General features: G+C 36.1%; 1 protein-coding gene across 1 annotated transcript in view; it reads right to left on the bottom strand.

Moving 5' to 3' along the window:
- UNC13C (unc-13 homolog C) overlaps positions 1 to 19,468 on the bottom strand; it is a 141,331-nt gene extending 121,863 nt beyond the window's left edge. The window contains exons 1-2 of the mRNA XM_040706919.2: positions 19,219 to 19,468; positions 14,584 to 14,647 (exon numbers count right to left, since the gene is read on the bottom strand). The gene's annotated coding sequence lies outside the window, so the exon portion shown is untranslated. The remainder of the gene's footprint in view (positions 1 to 14,583; positions 14,648 to 19,218) is intronic.
- Between the last annotated feature and the right edge of the window lie 552 nt (positions 19,469 to 20,020).

Here is a 20,020-nt window from a genome sequence, read left to right on the forward strand (position 1 = left end):
TACAGGACATGTAACCAACACAACTAAGCGTGAAACTCATCCAAAGAGGTGGGATTTGTAACTTATTTTGTTTTTAGGTTGCATTATCCTTCACAGCTTTGTGTAAATTCACATTGTTTGCATTTCTCCGAGAATTTTTCTTCTGAGAAAGAAATGTGTACGGTATTCATATCACAAACATGAAAATGATGTTTGAACCAATATATATTCAAAATTACTTCATGCATCACAAGACAATGACTTAACTACACCTACAAAAGAAAGATTTATGCAGTATGATAGAATGTTTAAATGTAAAAAGATGCTAGCACATTCCTAAAGTTAAAATTGGCTCCATCTGGAGAGCAGTAGACTACTTATTTTAGTGTAGTTGAATATACTAATGCACACGAGAGTTAAGAAGTAGACTGCACATGATTGGAACACAGCTTCAATATTATCTGTCTCTTTTTCTTTAATGTTTCTTTTTAAGAAGAAAAAAAAAAAAAGACCATATAGTATAAAAAAGAAGAACCAGGCGCCTGAAAGTTCTTTCTCCCTTTTTTATGGCTGTACAATGTCACGTTGTCCTACTTGATCTTATTTTTAGTCAATATTTTCAGAAGGAAGAGAAAACCTGAAAATGAAAGTTATTTGTTAAGATTATGGGGATAACTGTATTACTGAGTCAATATGGGGCATATTAGTCGCTTTCTCACAGGTATAGATCTTCAGTCCTCTAACTGTACTGGCACGAGCTCTGGGACAGGCAATTCTCTGTCATGAACTAGACTCTTTCTGGACAGAGTCTGCCAGAAGAGCTTTGGGTCATCTTTGAACTAAATCAATCCATACTGTATGGATAATTTTAAACAGCGTTGATTTATTTCATTTGTTTTGGAGGACTTTTTCCTAGGGTGGCTGGTGTTCTTTTTTCTTTTTTCCTCTCTTGTTGCTGTTTGAAGCCACTTACAAAAAGTATCAGTGAAATAATGCAACTTGTAAGCTGAGTTCCCCCACAAAAAGATTTTTAAGTATTTTCCAAAATATACTGATGTCGTAATATTGTAATTATACTTTTGTAATGCACATTAGTTTTTAATAAAGATATCTTTCGCTTGGTGAATAGCAGCAACCATTCATGTTATTTACATTTGAAAAAGGTCACAAACTTAAATCACCGCAGCTGCTGTTGATAGCATACACTACCTGGCATACACCAGAGAGAGCAGACACACAAACAGGAGCTGAGCTTGCCAAACACCTGAGCTGTTCTATTCACTAACAGGAATGGTAGACATAAAACATATTTCTAAATGTGCCACAAGAATAAAGTTATAAAAGAACGTTTCCTCTTCCTTCGCTACTGAATACTGACATCTGTAGAGCAGTAGTTAGATTTTCACCCCTACTTTAGAGCTAGGGATGTAATTGAATGACATAGGTGATAAAAACAAAACCTGCACAATAACCTTCTTAGGTGCCAAAGAATTTTTACACTTCAAAGCTTCTGTTTTACTGCAATGGTTTCATGAGACAATCTACTACTTTTTCTTCCTAGATTTTCACAGTACTATAGTTAAAAGAAAATTGGGATTTTTCAGTCTTTTTGATACTTTTACGAACTGGGAGATACTCTGAGCTACCTGCCCTCTCCTCCAGCTTGATAACACTCTGGAGTCTCAGTGCTTCACCTGTGACTTCCCAAGTAACCCCACACTCATATATAGCCATTATAACAATGCTGTGCTGACATCGGTGCAGGATCAAGTAAATAGTGTAGTGTCAGAAGACCTTTAAACAACTCTGCAGTTTGTGTAAATTCTACTAAGAAAAAAAGTATTTATCATGTATCACGGCTTGTTTCTTTATGAAATGTGTCTTTGAGACTACACTTCGCCATAATTTCTATCATAACACCCTTACAAAAAATAAGAGTGAACAAAAGGTTTTAACCTGATTTTTTGACACTTTCAAGTCTCAACACTGTTCTCTTGACACTTTCCTCCATACATTGGTTGTATACAAGGCAATAATTAACACTAGTTTTAGAACAGTCAGATGTTTCTAATAACTTTAAATTTTCATTTCTTTTTTTTTTTTGCTATGGATTGTCAAATCATAGCTGCATATTACACTAAAGACATTATTTTATGTAATCACTGCCAGCTGCATTTAGAATACAAGCATTGTGTCACCTCCTCTGTGAAAAAGGATAAGATCTTTATGATGAACAGTTAATGCTCACATCAGAAAGCAATTTAGTGCAACACCACGGAATTCTTTCAAGGCACAATAATTCCTGTCAGCTAAAGGTTAAGTCCAATATTAAGAGGCCAGAACTGATATTAACCCTTTCTGTACCAAGATATTATAGAAAAATATTATTGAAACCTGGCCTGCAGCCAAATTACCAATGTTACAGAATACTTTGAGAGACTGTTTTAACATATCTCAGGACTCCTAAGCAATCATATAAGCATTATTTTATTCTTAAATGCTTTTAATATGCTTTTTTTTTTCCCAGTAGCCATCCATTAAAACACACTAGAGTTCTTAGTTTAAAGACACACTATTTACACTATTTTATATTTCTATTCCACTATATGTAACTGGTCTATTAGACAGAAAGGCAATAGGACACATAGGACTAAAGAAAGTTGGAGTTTAGTTAATACTATTGAATTTTGTATTTTTATAGGTCTTCCTCTTACTTATTACAAAATATATCACCAGTGTCTCAGTAAGAAAATACTTTCAGCTTCTGTAAATCAGTCTCTAAAACTGCCTGAGACAGAACAGAACATTAATGCGTACTTTAATGATGTACAAAAAAAGTATTAAACAGCTTTGCATTTTCTTAGCCTCTGGCTTGGAGGGTAGATAAGGAAAGGTATTCTAACAGACTGGGTTAGCTGTGGAGCAGAATCAAGCATGTATTCTGAGCAAGCTGTCTCTCCAAAGCAAAGCTGCAGGGTGTTCATCTTGAAGATTAATCAAGACCCAGAAATACATAAGCATCTGTAAAGCTCAATTTATTACTAATCCTATGATGAACTAGGAAAAATGTATGAAGGGATATAAGCAAAACAAACTGTATTTTCACCGCATATCCATATTTGAGTTATTTAATGTAGCTTTTTATATCATTTTAAATGTTTCAACTCATTTTTAAATCAAATACTACACTAATTCTACGCTGTGAACTTACCAACATTGCAAAATAAGACTCCCCCCTCCCAAACGCACACACTTTCTAAAGAATTGTTGATTCTTAACTCTACCAGACCCGACGGTTTCATCAGCATTGAGCATTACAAAGAAAATCAGTTCCAAATCAGTGCATCCCATTAGCTAGAACAGCAGGAGGTACACTCGGAATGAAAATAAGGGAAGGAAACAAAGGAAACAGAAAGACGTATGCAGACTAGCTACAAAAATATGAAGATACGTACCTGGATTAAATTCTTCTTAAAAACAATAAGATACAAGTTACATACCACCATCCTTATATTATTTTCCTCTTATGAAGAAATACTGTGCACAAATCCATTCCTATTTTCCCACTCTTCCTTCAGCCTTAAAAACGGTACAGTACAGACATGAGGCTGCTTCTCAGCGATTCAACTCAAGTGCAATCAGGCATGCTGTTAGTCCGCAACAATATCTGTTCAAAATTCCATCGTATTCCCTAGGCAGCATTCGACGCTTTCTCCCAACCCCCTGGCTTTCTCTCTCGTTTTTTTCCCCACCCTCCTACAACTTGTTCTAACAGCTAAGAGCAGTTGTATTTATAGCTACTAATTCGTTCTGCTACTAGTGCAGCTACTAATTCTCAGATTTATTTCTCCACTACGATAGCAAGATGGGAGTCAGCGTTGTACTCCTGGTCAAATACAACATCAACACGAGAGCACAGCAATCCTCCTGGTGCTTCTGGTGCTGGTAACTTCACCCATTGTTGTTTTCTTCTGCCACTGCTTCTAAATGCAGTATTCACTGCAATAGCCACAGCCTTCCTGCATGGAAGGCAGTCCCTTCGCTTCACAGATGGAGTAAAATAGGCTTACAGAGAGCCCTCGCTCACAGAAACAGCACAGGCAATGTTCCCTGAGAGCCAGCAGGTGCATCACTGGCCACAAGGATAACAGTGACAGATCATATCTCTTGCTTGGGAGGGCCACGGTTCACCTAACACTTTATCAGTCTGACATGACGCCCAGAGAAACAATTGTACAGCTCTCTCCTTCGGCAGGGATTTCCCAAAGAGCTGATTTTTTAATTCTTATTTAATAAACGAATCTGCTACACAGATTCACAGCAACTAAAATTTAAAGGATGCTCGAGATAATAAGCATTGCTCCTTTCCCCCCACACAGAGTATTTTGTGCATTTTCATTTAGTTCCTAGACAGTAGGACTCAGTCATTAATTTATTTATAATATTCAAAGAGCAAAATAGATTATTATTATTGTTCATGTAGGGAGTAAATCATTATCCTTTACAAAATGTCATTTTTTTTTATGTTAACCAATTTAATGGTGCGTGTAAAGTCACAATCAGCACATTAAGTATGTTTTGAACCTTGACACATGAACTGCAGGACGATCTTTCATGAAACCATCAGCTTACAAAGCAGTACACATATAACATAAGTGTAAATATTTACTTAAAATGTGTACACCTACACCGCCACAAGTATACTGTTACCACATCAATCTTGGAAGATAACAGCACTGAAATGCCATATAAAATACTGGGTATTTTATGCTCATAAATTATGTATAATTCCTATATGATGTATAATTCCTATAGTTGACACACTAATACCAACGGAACTACTAATTCAGTTATTTGCTTCTAAAAGACATTAATGATACCTTGAGTAAATAGTAGCACTTAGAAGTATTCAGCAGTTTCTAGTAATAGTTATTTAAAGCTCTATTGGTTGTAGATTGCATTTTCTGCAATCACTGTATTATTAGCGATGAGATCTTACAACATAATGCTTTTGAAGTGTGATTTACAGATGGAACAGTTCTAGAATATCATCACCCCCTGTGATAAAATTAGTAGTTTGGATTTTTTTTGTTTTAGCATATCATTATAAAATAATGATGGATCATTATTATGTTCTCCTGAAATGAACACAGCCTATAAATACTCCTTTTAATTAGATTTATAGCTAAGAACCAGATTAATGAACACTTTATTATTCAAATCTTATTGTAGTAATTAGCCTGTAGCGATTACTTAATATTCTGTCTAAACTTACACAAAATGATGCTTCAGATCTACCATGTTGCATGCCAACAGGAATACAATAAAACTTTATAGACACACAATAGGAAATAGTCATATGATATAAATTTTCAGTAATATAGTCCAAATTACATGAGAGGCAACAATAGTGCCTCAATCAATAGAATGGCTTATTAAGAGTGAAAATAAATAAATAATTGGGCAGCTGAATCAAGCATGGCCACCAACTGTAGACAGACAGTAACAAATAAGCGGTGTTTTGATTAAGGTTAAGCTAATGCTCTTGTGACGACAAGCAATGAAACTGGGAATGTTTTCCATAAAAAAAGATTTTTTTTTTTTCATCTAATAAAAAATGTTTCTGAACAGCATTACTCATAACACGTAAATTAATGTAGTCAACATCAAGCAAGTTCACAGCATCACAGGGGTTGGATGGGACCTCGAGAGATCACTGAGTCCAACCCCTGAGTCCGCATGCTGTTAGGTGTTAGTTGTTAGGACAATGCTTGTATGGTACTGACCAATACAAAACTGGGATGTGCATCCACACCACTCTCAATAAACTACCACATAGGCTATCTGCATTTTCTTGGTTATGTGCCACTACCGTCACACACTGATGAAGCTGGCCTTAAAACACACACCATTAAGAGCTGACAATGACGTAAATGTAGTTCACCAATTGTTAACAACTTATCTACCACGTGTACAGTTAACAAACGACATACACATGCTGTAATTTGTTACACTATTCTGGCCAGCCCCTGTATGTTGATAGTGCCAGCAACCACTTCATCCAGCCAGCTCACACGTGAGGAAAAACAGCAACAAAACAAAACACGACCCTCCAAAACCAACAACAACAACAAAAAAACCCTCCACCAGCAGGCATCTAAAAGACTTCATGGAAAGAACTGCTATTCTGTGTGCCTATTTCCAAGATTTCGTGACCATGACTGACAGTGAAGCAGTCATCTATCAGTGGTCAGAAGTTCTCAATATCAAGAGCAAAGTGCCAAGTAAGTTGCATTTGTAGAAAAAGAGATACAAAACAAGTTTCAGGAACATATATATGAGTTAGTGTGTTTACAAAGCCATGTAAAGCAGAAGAGAACACCCTGAGCTGGAAGCCACCCAAAAGGTTTCCCAAATCCGACTCCTGATCCATACAGGAATACCTAAAAGTTATAGCACATGTCTAAGAGCATTGCCCAAACACTTGCTAAGCTCCTGCCGGCTCGGTGCTGTGACCGCCACCTGACTAGACTCTATCTTAATGCTGTGCACCTTGAAAATATAAAAGAAAGGGAATTTTCTCCGTACCAAGTTAGCTCTAATATGGGCAACTACTGAAGGGAGAACTGATTAAAACCACAAACACTCCCTAATAAAATGACTACTAATGTAGACACTGCTAACTTGTATGAAACTCAGACTACTAACCTTGAGGAATTCTTCCATGCACCTTTGTGTCTCCAAGACAAAAGAAATCACTTCAACAACTGCAGGACACACTGGGAATCTGTCACATCCTTTCTAGAAAAAGGTCTGACTTTTGTTCCCCCTCTTTTGATTGAAATATATTTGAAATAATAACTATTACAAATGAATAAAACTCTAAAACCACAGCTTCGGTGTATTTAGTAATCTCTCAGTTATTATGATTGAGCAAAATCCTGTTGAGGAAACACATAGCAGCACTCTGATTCTGATTCAATGGACTTAACTCCAAAAGTCTTCTATAGGGGAAAAATGAATTTAGTAATTCCAAAACAGTAAAAACTTCTGCAGATTTATGAGTTTCGTCAACCTACATTATGACTTAGCTTATAAAAAAATTGAGTCCATCTGCACCCAAGATATACTAGTAATTACTTCATTCTTTAAGCTAAATTATACTTCGGGATATCAAGCTCAGCCTGCAGAACAAATCCATTTAAAATATAGTGTAATATTCACAGACAAAGTAGTTTTATAGTTGGAAACCAATTATATCAAGAAACTGGGACAAAGCTTTTCCTACACAGTGATACATATATATATATATATATTTTTTCTTTTTACAGGCACACACAAAGTTCAGCAACAGAAGGCAATCCCTATTGCTTAGGAATAACCGTCTGTCAAATGAAAATATTTCAGTAATGTTCATCGCTATTTTTAGGTAATAAAACCAGTGTTAAATAAATCCTATGGGGTATTAATGGTCTATTTGTGTTGCTCGCTATTTATACTGACATTATGACAATTATAACTGATTAGAAGCAATTTATATTTAATGACATCTCTTAGCCTAAGTTTGCAAAAGCTGCCACAGAATTAAGGTCCCTCTGTCCCATCCTCCGCCTCCCAGAGTGATGAGGGGAGGGACATTTCTGCTCCTTCATTACGAAAAGGCAATAACCGTGTCAATCCTTGCGCCGAGTCAATTAAAAATAAATCTGGTCAATCACTTCCTAAATCATACTATTCTAAGCCTAACCAGAGATTCGATTTTTCCTCTACATTGGAAGCACTGACTGCGCAATCAGACTCGGTGCCGCCGCAGCGGTCCCAGCTCCGGGTGCCGGAGCCCGGCCGCCGGCACGTAGCCCGCTGTGCCGGGCGGGGCGAGTGCAGCCTTGCCGCTCCCAGCGCGCCCCCTGCTGGCCGCCTGCTGGCCCTGCATGGCGGCTGCCCTCAGGTGCCGGGCGCTGCTAGTTTCCAACAGTAGAGTTGCTTGGAATAAGACAGCAACACAATTACTGGAAGTGTCACACGGTTTTTACACTTATTATCCTATCCACGGAAACTTCTCATGTCTTCAATGCTTAAAATAATTTCTAATTTATTAAAGATACAACAGAATGTATAAAATACAGCCCATTTTACTCGGGAGACTACACAGTTTTAAAGATATTCTCTCAAACATTGGTTATTTTCTCCGTGGTAAACCTCACTGTCATCTGAATATAAAGGCTTATTTTTAGAAAGGAAAAGAAAACTATTTGTGATTCCCAAATTGTGATACTGTATAAGTGGATGGGATCCACCTGCCAGTTGTTCAGGATGGCTCATACCTAGTGCTAGCTTTTTTGGAGTTTCTAAAGATGTGGAGGCTCAGACCATTACTTACTCTCCACTGAAGATCCAGACACAGTTCCTTTACGCTTACTGCTGTTTATGAAATCATGCAGTTTAAATGTCATTAAGAGAAGTTAAGGTTCTTCACTGAGCTTTTTAAATTAACAGAGAACACACAAACACTTCTTAAATCACAACAGCTTTTGCTCAACTGCAGTTTAAACAGAGGCTGGCTTTGAAAGAATCACAACATGTAAGCCAAAGAAACAAACAAACACTGAGAAAGACCATTATCAAAGCATATTTCAGGAGAGAAAATGATTTTTCTCCCATTTGGGTCTACCAAGCACACAAATTTATAAGGGTATTGACATGATGTAGTAATTTAAGAATAACGTGCATCACCCCTGAAGCATAATTGCATTCCTCTCTTCCTCTCTTCTTGTTCACTGTTTCCCTCCAGCAATGGGTACACCCTAGAGACTGTTAGACTGCCTTGCCTATGAGAGCAGAATGTTTGCCAAAGAAATCCTAAAAACCAGAAATTCCACTCAGTTGCCAATTTCCATGCAAGGAATTGATTTTAGCTTGATATTTTGCTGACTATTATTGCATCCCTTTATGTTTTGCAGTACGTACAAGACTTTTTGCAGTAACTCAGCTCTTCAGATACTACTATTGATACATGCATCTCTTCAGTAATCACAGAAAGTAAATGTGAATTTGTACCATTGCTCTACTAAGCTCTCCCCGATTATGGAAGAAAACACGAAACAGTTTAGCAGAACATCTATCACTATTCCTTATGTCAGTAATATAACTTAACAACTGTGCAGCTTCCTAATACATGTAGAAGAACAAGCAGATCTCTGCAGGAACTAACTTAAAATGGTCCAGGGCTCACAAATATATATACATAAATATTTGAATATACATCTTGAATATTTTTTCCCTTTTATCCTAAAATAGTTAATTTTCAAATGCATAATGCAAATACTAATTTTTGCCCTCTTAAAGTGATATATAAATTGGCAGAAAAGACTAATGAGCTCAGAGTAATAAATTTGCCTGCTTTTTCTCACTGCTCTACTATATAAGCCAATTTCTACCATTCCCGTTTTAGAAGTAATTTATTTCCATTGATTCTTTATATCTCAGTTCCAGACAAAATAACCTATATTTCATGCAAGCACTACCACAGATCTAACTATAGGCATTAGACTTTCCTGGACTTTTCCTTGCTCTGACAGTGCATGCATTCCAGTCTCAGCTGAGGAGCAGATTGTTGCCTTCAGCCAGGGGTTTCTGGTATCTAAAGGTTTGGGAGGCAGAGACAGTAGGAAACAGAATTGGAAAATGGCAGTTCAGTATCAGCAAGTATCAGCCTACTGCAAGGAGCAGTAGAGCAACCCTTCCCTGCTTTGCTCATCCGGTGGAATATGAAAACAAAACAGAAATACAGTCTTATCAGGGTGATGCACATATTAGTGATTAGCCTAGTGATTTATTAATCCTAGCTTTCTATTATTTGTATTACGAAATAAAAATGCTGTGCTCTCAAGTTATGTTTATCCTGCTTGCAGAGTCTTTGCATATTGCAAAGCTCTTTGGAGAAAAATAACCTAGTATGGAAGCATTACACAGTATCTCCATTCCATGCAGGCCTTGGTCACCTACTTAAAATTAAGTACATGAATAACATCCATAATAATGGCGGTAATTAAGAGTCTTCCTGAGACTTGCCACAAACAGTAGGGACATGGAAAGATTCAGCAATAAAGATCAAACCACCAGACTCCCCAAGAAAAATCTGGCAGTGAATTTAAAACAAGTGACCCTATTTGAAAATAAGTAAGGATTGAGAGAAGACAGATCGTAAGGAAGATCTGTGACAGCGAGGCAGGAACACTAACGTGGGTGTTGCAATGATTCTAAAAGCTGAATGTTTGCAACTGCTCTGCTCACAGTGCTAGGACTGCTGGAGCAAAGGGCTATGCCATGTATAATAAGCCTGGAGGCATGGTAATTTGTTCTCCTGGATATTTTTTCCCGATCCTTCTCTCTGAAGTACCTGCTTAGATTCCAACGTTATCTTTTATTAGGTTTTCATTACCTATCATTCCTTCTGCCAGGATTTCATCAGTGCTCCATCCTCAGATGCTTTCAATGCTTTCCTGCTCTACATCTCCCATGGATACAATTGCTTGTCACACCAGTATTTTTCTCCCCTCCTCACCCTTGGACTTCCTTACCTTTCTTGCTATTATGAGACTACTCCTCCAGTTCTTATCACTAAGATCTCCAACTCTTTATAACTTAATGGATCCTGGCCTTCAACAATCCTAACTTCATCTTCAGCACCTTCTTCACCTTTACTGCATTCCAAAAGTTACCTTTTCCTTCCACAGAAATGGTGTTCTTGCAAGACACTCCAGCTCATTCATACCAATGAGGTAATTTTTACCTGTTTTATGAGAAGTACACATTCTCTCTTGTAAACTTTCTCTTAGAACTGTTACATTTCAGTCTTTCAAGCATCACCACACATGTTCACAAAATGCTCTGTTATTCAATTACAAATATGCTCCAGGAGCCGTATAATTCTGTAGTATATCAACTTAGCCACAGACTATCAATAAAGCCAGTAATAAATCATTTACTCTGAGTCCAAAGACACCCTGTATGTCACTGTAACAGGGTTACTGGAGATAGACGAAACAGGGGAAGATAAAAAATATTAGTGGTCTCTCTCGGAGCTCTGAAGCAAAAGAGGAAACTGAAGTTTAATTGTGGAAGAGAGAATGTTCTGGAAGAGAGCAGCAACAAGCTTTCTTGTTCCTTTTTGTTATGAATCATTATATCTTACTATTAGAAGGGGAAAGTAAAGCAATCTTTTTCTATCCTTGCATAACTTATCTCAAATGATAGCACAGCAACACATCAAGGTTCTTCCTGCAGCCTATCATTCTTAACACTTTCAATTAAATTGAATTTTTTAAAGTTTCACATTGATTTAAGGGGAAAAATAAAATCAAAGGGTTTACCTCTTCAGATGGTATATAAACTACACATAAGTCATGAGACACAGCAGTCAGAATGAAGGAATAATTTTTCATTTGAAACAGAAGCCAATTATAATTAATATTTTGAGTAATTTGTGTTACATTATTTGCAATCACTTCCATGCAACTGCTCTTTTTATTTCTTACCATGCCTTTCTTTCGTACCTCTGACATGAGGGTTATCCCAACTTATTATCTCAAATCCTAATCCATTATTTCTCTACTTACAATGACATATTGCCGGCTGCTGTCATTTATGACTTTTCTTGCGTTCACTGAACACAAGAGGCTCATGCACCCCTTTCTTTTCCTCCTTGAGAGTTAACACTGGACAATAAAGGACAGCTTTTCCTTACTCTCGTGCATTTGCATGCATGTCTGTTGATGAGGTCTTATCAACAGGCCAAAACATATCAGTTTGATAAATATTGTACAGCTTCTCTGTGCTGCTTGTATTTATGTTACAGGCTGTAAGTCAACCACTCAGTGACCTCAGAACCATTCCTCTGATCTCTCCATGTTGCCTCTTTTACCTTCTTCAAGTCCACTCAAAAAGTTCTGACACAAGATACTCAATATTAATTTTATCAAGTAGTTTTACTTATGATATGACTATAATTTTCTTCTCAATTAATAACACAATCAATGATGACTAATGAAGAAAATACATCACAGAAAGTCTTTCATCTCCTCCAGTACTTTGAACTGCCTCATATAATCAATTAACATTCTAAACCATTGTCTAAGTCTTAAAATGGATGAAATTACACCGAGACTAAATTCAGTTAATTGAAAAGAAAATGCACTTAAAGTTCTTTGTTTTCGAATTGTTGTTTCATTTGTGATTTTAAAGTGTTCTGATCTTTGAAATCAACGCACAAAACAAAGAAATGCATCTAGTTTGCTGACAGTCATTTAGCTTAATCAATATGCTGATTGTCACGCAAACACTATAATTACTTTCTAATTGAGTTGAGATATGGGTATTCATTAACAATTTTAAAAAAGGAAATATTTGTTTATCCACATTCAAAGACATTTACCAAATGCTACTTGGAATGCAGGGATGCAAAAAATGTTCAGCTGGAAGATTTTTTTTTTTAGTTTGCAGTTTCTTGGCCCTGTTAAAATCTTATAGAGAGAAACTTTGTATTAATCTCATAGCAGCACAGCTCTTAAACATAGTGATGTCTGCTTACTCAGTCCCAAAACCCCATTGCTCTCTCTGCTTTAGTGTTAGGTTGTCAAGTTTTATTTCTGAATAAGGCAATAAACCAATAATGCTGGCTACAGCATTATTGTATTTTCATACTGAACATCACTGCATCTATTGTACAGTTAACTTCAAATCACAAAGAACAGCACAAAAACAATCCACAGTGAATACTGAGTTTTATATAGTATCTTGTTAGTAGTGGAACACACACACTATTTTAAAGGTATGAGCACTGTGACACTTGGATATACTATGCTCATTTTGCAAATTAAGAAGTAAGGCATATAGGAAAAATTAGCCAAGGCCATTCTAAATTTTTATCTCTGGGTTACAGAACCAGTTAATACAGTGCCAGTACCTCACATCTTTTGTTTCCAGTTCTCACTGTTACTAGTAAACAGCGCTGTGGAATGGTACAAGGTACAACCCATTACACAAGCAGTCTGCTGTTTAATGTTAGCTTTAGAAATCAACTATTATTCTCAGTGTTTTATTAAAAAAACCTAGGCAGCAATTGTTCATTCAAATGATTATATTTCAGCAGCAGAAGTGTCTCTAGTATACATTGGATTTATTAATTAAGATACAACTACAGTGACATACACTGTGGTGTGTAGGTGGGAAGCAGGAAAGGGGTAAATCTATTTCATTGTACTTCAGGCTAACACCAAGTTATAAGAAAAATCTTTCTAAAGCCATCTTTTCATAATTCTTGCCAGTACTTAAAAGCACCGATTTCAAATCTGTTAGAATTTCTGTAACCCCATCCTAATATCTGTTTTTAAATTTTATGTTCGCAAAACAGTGAACAAAGGATTTTCTTGTTTTCCTTAGTTTTCTGTTCTGGATTTTTGTTTCCAGTCAACAAGTGGAGCAGCAGGTAAAGGACCCTATCTAAACCTGCACTGTCTTTTAAAATACAACTTACTCCTTATGTAGAGTTTCTCCTCAAGTGTTTAATTACCCTTCCCTCCTCAATATAGAAAGGATTTCCCTAACATTTGGTATTCCCATATTCTAAACAACTGCAAGAAGGCCTAGCTATTTCAAGCAGAAACTGGGACAGGTTGTTTTTTGTTCTTTTTTAAAAATACAAAAAGACAGTCTCCAAACCAAACCAATACCTTGGCACTTTTCCTATCTGGTCAGTGTTTGAGTAAATATTCATTAGCTGCCATGCCTCTGGTGAAACACTAGCTGTCATCTCATATTTAATCATAACAACTGCCTAACTCAATCTCTCAATTCCATAGGCTAACAAAAAAGCATACATCCCAAATGTTCCTGATGTAACTTCAGGTCCTTCAAAACAGTACTTGGTTTTCCATAGAGTTGCTGGAAAGCCTCCTATATATTTTCAAGTACAGTAAGATGTCTAAATCACTCTCTCCAAGACTCCCTTTCCTTTGCTCACAAGAGGCATGCAACAGACACAACAAACAATACTGGTAAGCAACCTGTGTAAAAAATAATGTGCGAATTCCCAGCTCTTCATTTGAGACAACAGTTTGTACAGTTTAGTAACTGTGAGCGTTACTGACCAGAAACCCAGCAAGAAGTCATAAGAATTTCCCTTCATTACCACATCTAAAGAAGAAAAAGCCTGTTTAGGCAATTATAGCATCAATACAAAATAAGAGTTTTCCAGGATAAGTTGTTAAAACAGTTTCTTAAATACATTTGTTTTAAATAGTGAAGCAGTGACCTTTGCCAATATCAAAGTTACTCAGAATCAGATGTATGAAGTTATGATTTCTGGATTAATTCAGAACGTTTTTCTTTCTGTTACAGAAAAAAAAAAAAAAAAACAAACCTTGAAGAGAAGTAACCACACGAATGTAGAGAACCAATGGAAGGAATTGGCTCTGTTGGAGACTCAGCAGTCAGCTCCTCAAATCCTGCTGTAACTAATAACTTAAACAAGAAATCTTATGCTAAGTTCTCCCCCAATTCTTCAAACTACACAGATGCATCAATAATTTAAAGATGAGCTCTTACCTTCTGAATAGCCCTGGCCCATATTGCTTTTGCAAAATTACTTCCAGTTTGATCTTTATTTTTCCTGGAGAAAGAAAAAATAATTAAAAATCTTAGAGAAGGATGTGGACAAATTGATCATTTGTTTTCTCCGTATTTCTTCTGCACATAGTATCTTTTATATGCTAGATATATACTAGAAAGTACTGCACCGGTTGCTCTTAAAAAGGATTTCATACTAATTACCTGCAAAATTTTTATAAGGGTAACTATTTACTGTGTAGGGAATGAGCTTATCTGAAATCACACAGCATCATCCTCCTACTCAATAATACATTAATCTGTACAGTAAGCATTCTATCAGTGAGTAGATTCGTAAGTAGCTTTACTTTGCCCATTACAATTTCAAACACTGTAGGTTTAACAACATAGAACTCTTCATTATGATCTCCTTAGCTCTCATTTTGGAACACTTATTTTATTCATATCTGGTTGATACATTTTGAACTAGATCAATATTTGTTATAGGCAATAAACAGGTTAAAAGACAAATCATCATCTAGCATGCTTTTCCTGCGAGGCAAATAAAGCAACAATCTATGGCAACCTAACATTATTATTTCAAATAGCTTTCTATTTAAAGATATTAATTGTCAAAATGAAACATTACATATAAAAATATTATGTCTTGATGATTAATATTCTTATTGCCTTAGTCTTATTACAGTCGAATATAAAGATAGGGAAACATTTATCTCCACTCTTCCCTATTCATTCCTGCCTACGCTGACACTCTCTACTTGCGTTGACAGCTGATAAAACAGAACAGAATGTTTATAGTGAAGAGTCCTCAAATCTGCTGGTGATTTAACTGTAAAGTTACTGCATGACACACACATACTTGATTCAGCACAGAGAAAAATAAGCAGGCACTAGAGAGCAAGTACAGTAAACACATGCCAGTTACTCTATATGCTGATATTCTCTGCTGTAACACAGCATCAGACTGCAGTTCTGAAACAATTCTTATCTATCCAGGCATTCTGAAGCTATGTTCAAGCAGAGAAGAATGACTCACAATAACTCCTCTGGATTACATGGAGTTACAGTAATTCTAAGAGTATACTTGGCTTGCAAAGGCATGATCCTAACACTAACATTATTAATAGGGTATAAAGAAGCATTGGCAAAGGAGCAAGTTTCCTCATTATACTGCTACAGAAGTAAGAATTACAAGACCTTTGGCATCAAATGGCAGGAGAAAAAGAAAAAAACAACAAGGAAATTTAAAAGAAAGGCCCTGAATTTTCTCACTAAAAGCAAATCCTTGTAAGACAGAGTTAATAGCACTGTCATCTGCTCTTTGCAAAGGAGTTACTGATATAACATCCTGGAACCATTTCCCTTTTAAGGCTTTCGAGGCATAGTCTAGACCTCTACAAGGGAAAAAAAATAAAGCGAGCACAACAAAAATGTACATTTGATCAGCTAAGCACCATTAACTGATCTCTGAAACAGAAATCTTATGTCCCCATATTCAGAAATTACAGAAGACAACTATAATAGAATTCAGTTAACCAACTGTTTCACCACAGCTGCGAAGAATGTTAGTTTGTGTTCTCGTATACTAATTCAGTTCATAGCTGTTAGGCACAGTTAAAATCATTAGTAAAGTCTCCAGGACTTTGGCAAGAATCTAATTAATTCAAAAGATACTTTCTGTTAAGTAGTAAAATAAAAGTATACAGTAAAATACACCATATATATTATATTTATAATATATAAAATATATAGAAGACAATGGCAGCCTATCCACTAAGTAAGGTTGCAGAGTATTTATATTATACTTTAGGTTCACACATTCCTACATAATTATCTTGGACTTTTGGAATAGTGTTCTTTTATTTGAGGAGAAAAATGTTCTCTTTGATATGCACAGCTGAGTGAACATGATGCAAATGATGTATGAAGAGGCTTGTCTCACCCTGCTCTCATCTTTGGGGCTGCATATTTGCAGGTTCAATCTTTTTCCTATTCACATCTACAGTTTTTTTTTGTTTGTTTGTTTAAGTTATTATTACAAGGTAAATCATCCAAGATACATTAGTAATTAGTCCACACCATCTTACAGCTGTTGACTAGATGGGAAATATTAGGTAATAAATAACAACAGGAATTTTAAAAAGTAATGGGCCTTAAGGTCAGACGTTGTTCCAGAAGGAAAAGGTAGAAATACCTTTCACTGTCTTAACTGACAGTAAGTAGGGTCAAGTTTGTTCTTAAGTTTTGAAGGATAACATACAAAAGCAGGGGGAAAAAAAAAGGCATTTAGCTGGTTTGGATAATTTTGGAAAGCCACTGGTCTGTGATCAGCCTGCTCAACAGTGCAGACACATAAGGCTGTTTAACACATTCCTCCTTATTCCAACACAAATAAGTCAGACATTACCTCAGCAGAGACAGGGCAGAGGTAGATTTTTTATCCATTCTCTTCCTGCTAGTATAGTTATTGGTCCAATTTAGATAACCAATGATTGTAATTTTCTGTTTGGATCTATTGGAGTTCACCTGGCAGGAAGCAGCTTCTCAACACTGAATGAAGCCAGCGAGTGGCACTTTACAGTTCGTAGTTACAAAGACCACCAGATACTGTTGTCAGGTGATCAGTACTGCCAATTGAACTAAGTACAAGAGCCCTATTTTGTTCCAGACAGATATAATTTCTGAAAAAAGCAGATTAGGAGACCTTTACATGAGCACGATATCAGAAAACAGTGGAATCCTATCAAGTAATCAGAATTCCCCTGACAGACCAGCCAAAAAGCTTGGTAAAAAAACCAACCCTTTAAAAAGGGTAATAAACCACAATCATACTATTTCACTGTTCCCTACAGCATGCTTCCATTTTGCAAGGATCAAAACAACCACCCTAGCTGAAGCTCATTTACCAACAGAAGACATGCACAGGAATGCACAGGCTACATAAAAAACAAAAGCTGTTTACAGTCAGACCAAAAGCTAAGGATTTTTAACAGAGCACAAAAATTACACTGATACTTCTATTTAGTAGATGCTTTCCCTATCAATTAGGTTGGCCGGACACGTTAAATTTGGTCTAATATTTCAAAGACAACTTGCATTTTCATGACATCTCCTGTAAAATTAAATCTCACAATAGACCGTGTTGTAAAGCAGTTAATTATAGAGCAATTGCAGTGTGGACACATCCAGACAAATAATGACATCCTCTGAATACTTATTTGTTTGCAGCAGAGAGCCCAAAATACCTGCATTGATTTTTAACTATTCATCACTAATGTTGATTCAGTCAGCTCTGAATGCAACTAGAAATAAACAGAAGAAAAACTGAAACAGTTACAATGTCTTTTCCTTTTTAAAAATATGTGTATCATGAGATGCCTTTTAACCAGCAGCTACCACTCCCACACTATCCACTGCCACATAGTTGTGTTATTACATACACCTGGGCTTCAATAACCTTGCCTTCGTTAAGGCACCTGTCAAGAACTTATCTGAAGCTGGCTGCAATGAAATTGTTTCCAGCTGAAAACAAAGTGCTTTGTATCAGGAGTTTTCACATAACTCTTCTACTTAGTAAAAGAGAACACTAATCTTGTAGAAAAGTGTATGTGGAATTTGGAACCTGTAAAAATGGTATCCCAGAATTAAGAATTATCATGCTATAAAGCTATAATTTAATTTTAATGCTATTCCACTGCCTTAATCTGTACAGATTAAAAGAATCACTAATATTAAAAAGCTGTGTAATAAGTCACAGTTCAGTAACACAGTGGGAAGAACTGTAGGTAGTACACATACATCTTAGCTGCAACATGTTAAAAAGAAATAAGTAACAAAATATAAAATATTGAAAGGAGGATTAAGAAGAGAGCTAGGCATTCCCTAGCTAGCTAGATCACAGAAAAACCTTCAAATTAAATGTCACAGATCCATCAGATTTAGCATTACCTATGTCATACATGTGTACATGTTTGCATCCATTCATACTCATGTCTTAGTGACAATCGCAAGCAAACTTTGCTTTAAGATACCTTTCCTGTAGCATTAAATCTATACCCCTTTACATGTTCCTATTTTCAGATTTCCAAGATGCACTTCATAATTTTATGTCCAAACATTGCAGCAGAGAAACAACTTGTTTGTAGTTCAGCCGCTTATTCCCATCATAAATTTCCATTTTAAATTTGACTATGCTGTTTTGTTTGCATTTTCTTTCTTAGTATCTCCATCAACAAATTATATTTATAATTATTATATTATAACGACCTATATTTATAATTACCTTTAATTATCTGTCCACATGATGTTTATATTAGAATTGTTATTTGTTTTTAAGAATTTACAGTTATAGTCCTGGGCTCTTGGAGGTTTTCCTTGTATTAAATCTACAACTACAAAGCATGAGTTTCTTTAGGACAAGTTACTAGATTTCAATTTTCCATATTGTATTTTGAAAGCAATATTTTCTGTACCAATGAAATAATATTTTCTGATTTCGAGATCATCTTGTACACATGCCTAATTGAAAACCTAGCACAGCAATAACATCTACCTACTAACCATTTCTACCCAAACATTTAGTAATGTGTGAACAGAAACAAAAAGGTCACTTACAAGCATGTATACCTTAGATAATTGCTTCAGAGATTTTTGTCTCACAGTTCTTTATATTACTTACATAATCATTAAGAACTTAAGGCTTATAACAAGGCCTCCATGTTTTGACTCACCTCTAGCACAAAGTTCCCAGGTATGCGTTTATCCCCATAGTAGAACTCACTTTTATATATTTTTTTTTCCTTAAGTCCACACATTTTCTCTACTTCTTCCTAAGATTTTCATAGGAGCAACTCATCCTTATGTCAGTCTTCCAATTTCTCTGAAGATATTTGTTCTTGCTTGGTTCTTAGAAACACCTGAGCCACAGTCCGTTACCCACACAGCTGCTAAAGATACCCTGTAAATAGCTGCAGCCCTGTAACCCCTTCTCTCCCTGAAGGTAATTAACCATTTTTTGCAAGGTAATTTCTTCCTTCTCCTTAGCATTTCACCCTTCAGACAATATGTTTACGGGTTGTTTCCAGTTAAAATAAAATTGATCTAGAAAGTCACAGCTAATTTTAACAACGATTTTCCAATAAGCTAGTTTGAGGAGTCGAAAATGGTTACTGGGAAAAGGAGATAACTTCTTAAACTGCTGCAACTAACAAAGTCACTGGTATGATACACTGAAGTTAGTGTTAGTGTATTTTTTACTGCTTTCTTTTCAGTAAGATCTTAGAAACATTCCAAACCCTCTTCAAGGCATTTTGCTACATTCCTGCAGTCACCAGCCCTGAATCTACTGCTCTGAGCATTTTAGAAGACTGATTGATCAAATAAGCATTTTGACATGAACCAAAATGGAGGATGGAAA

The sequence above is a fragment of the Gallus gallus genome, chromosome 10 (assembly GCF_016699485.2).
Source record: "Gallus gallus isolate bGalGal1 chromosome 10, bGalGal1.mat.broiler.GRCg7b, whole genome shotgun sequence".
NCBI classification, from domain to species: domain Eukaryota; kingdom Metazoa; phylum Chordata; class Aves; order Galliformes; family Phasianidae; genus Gallus; species Gallus gallus.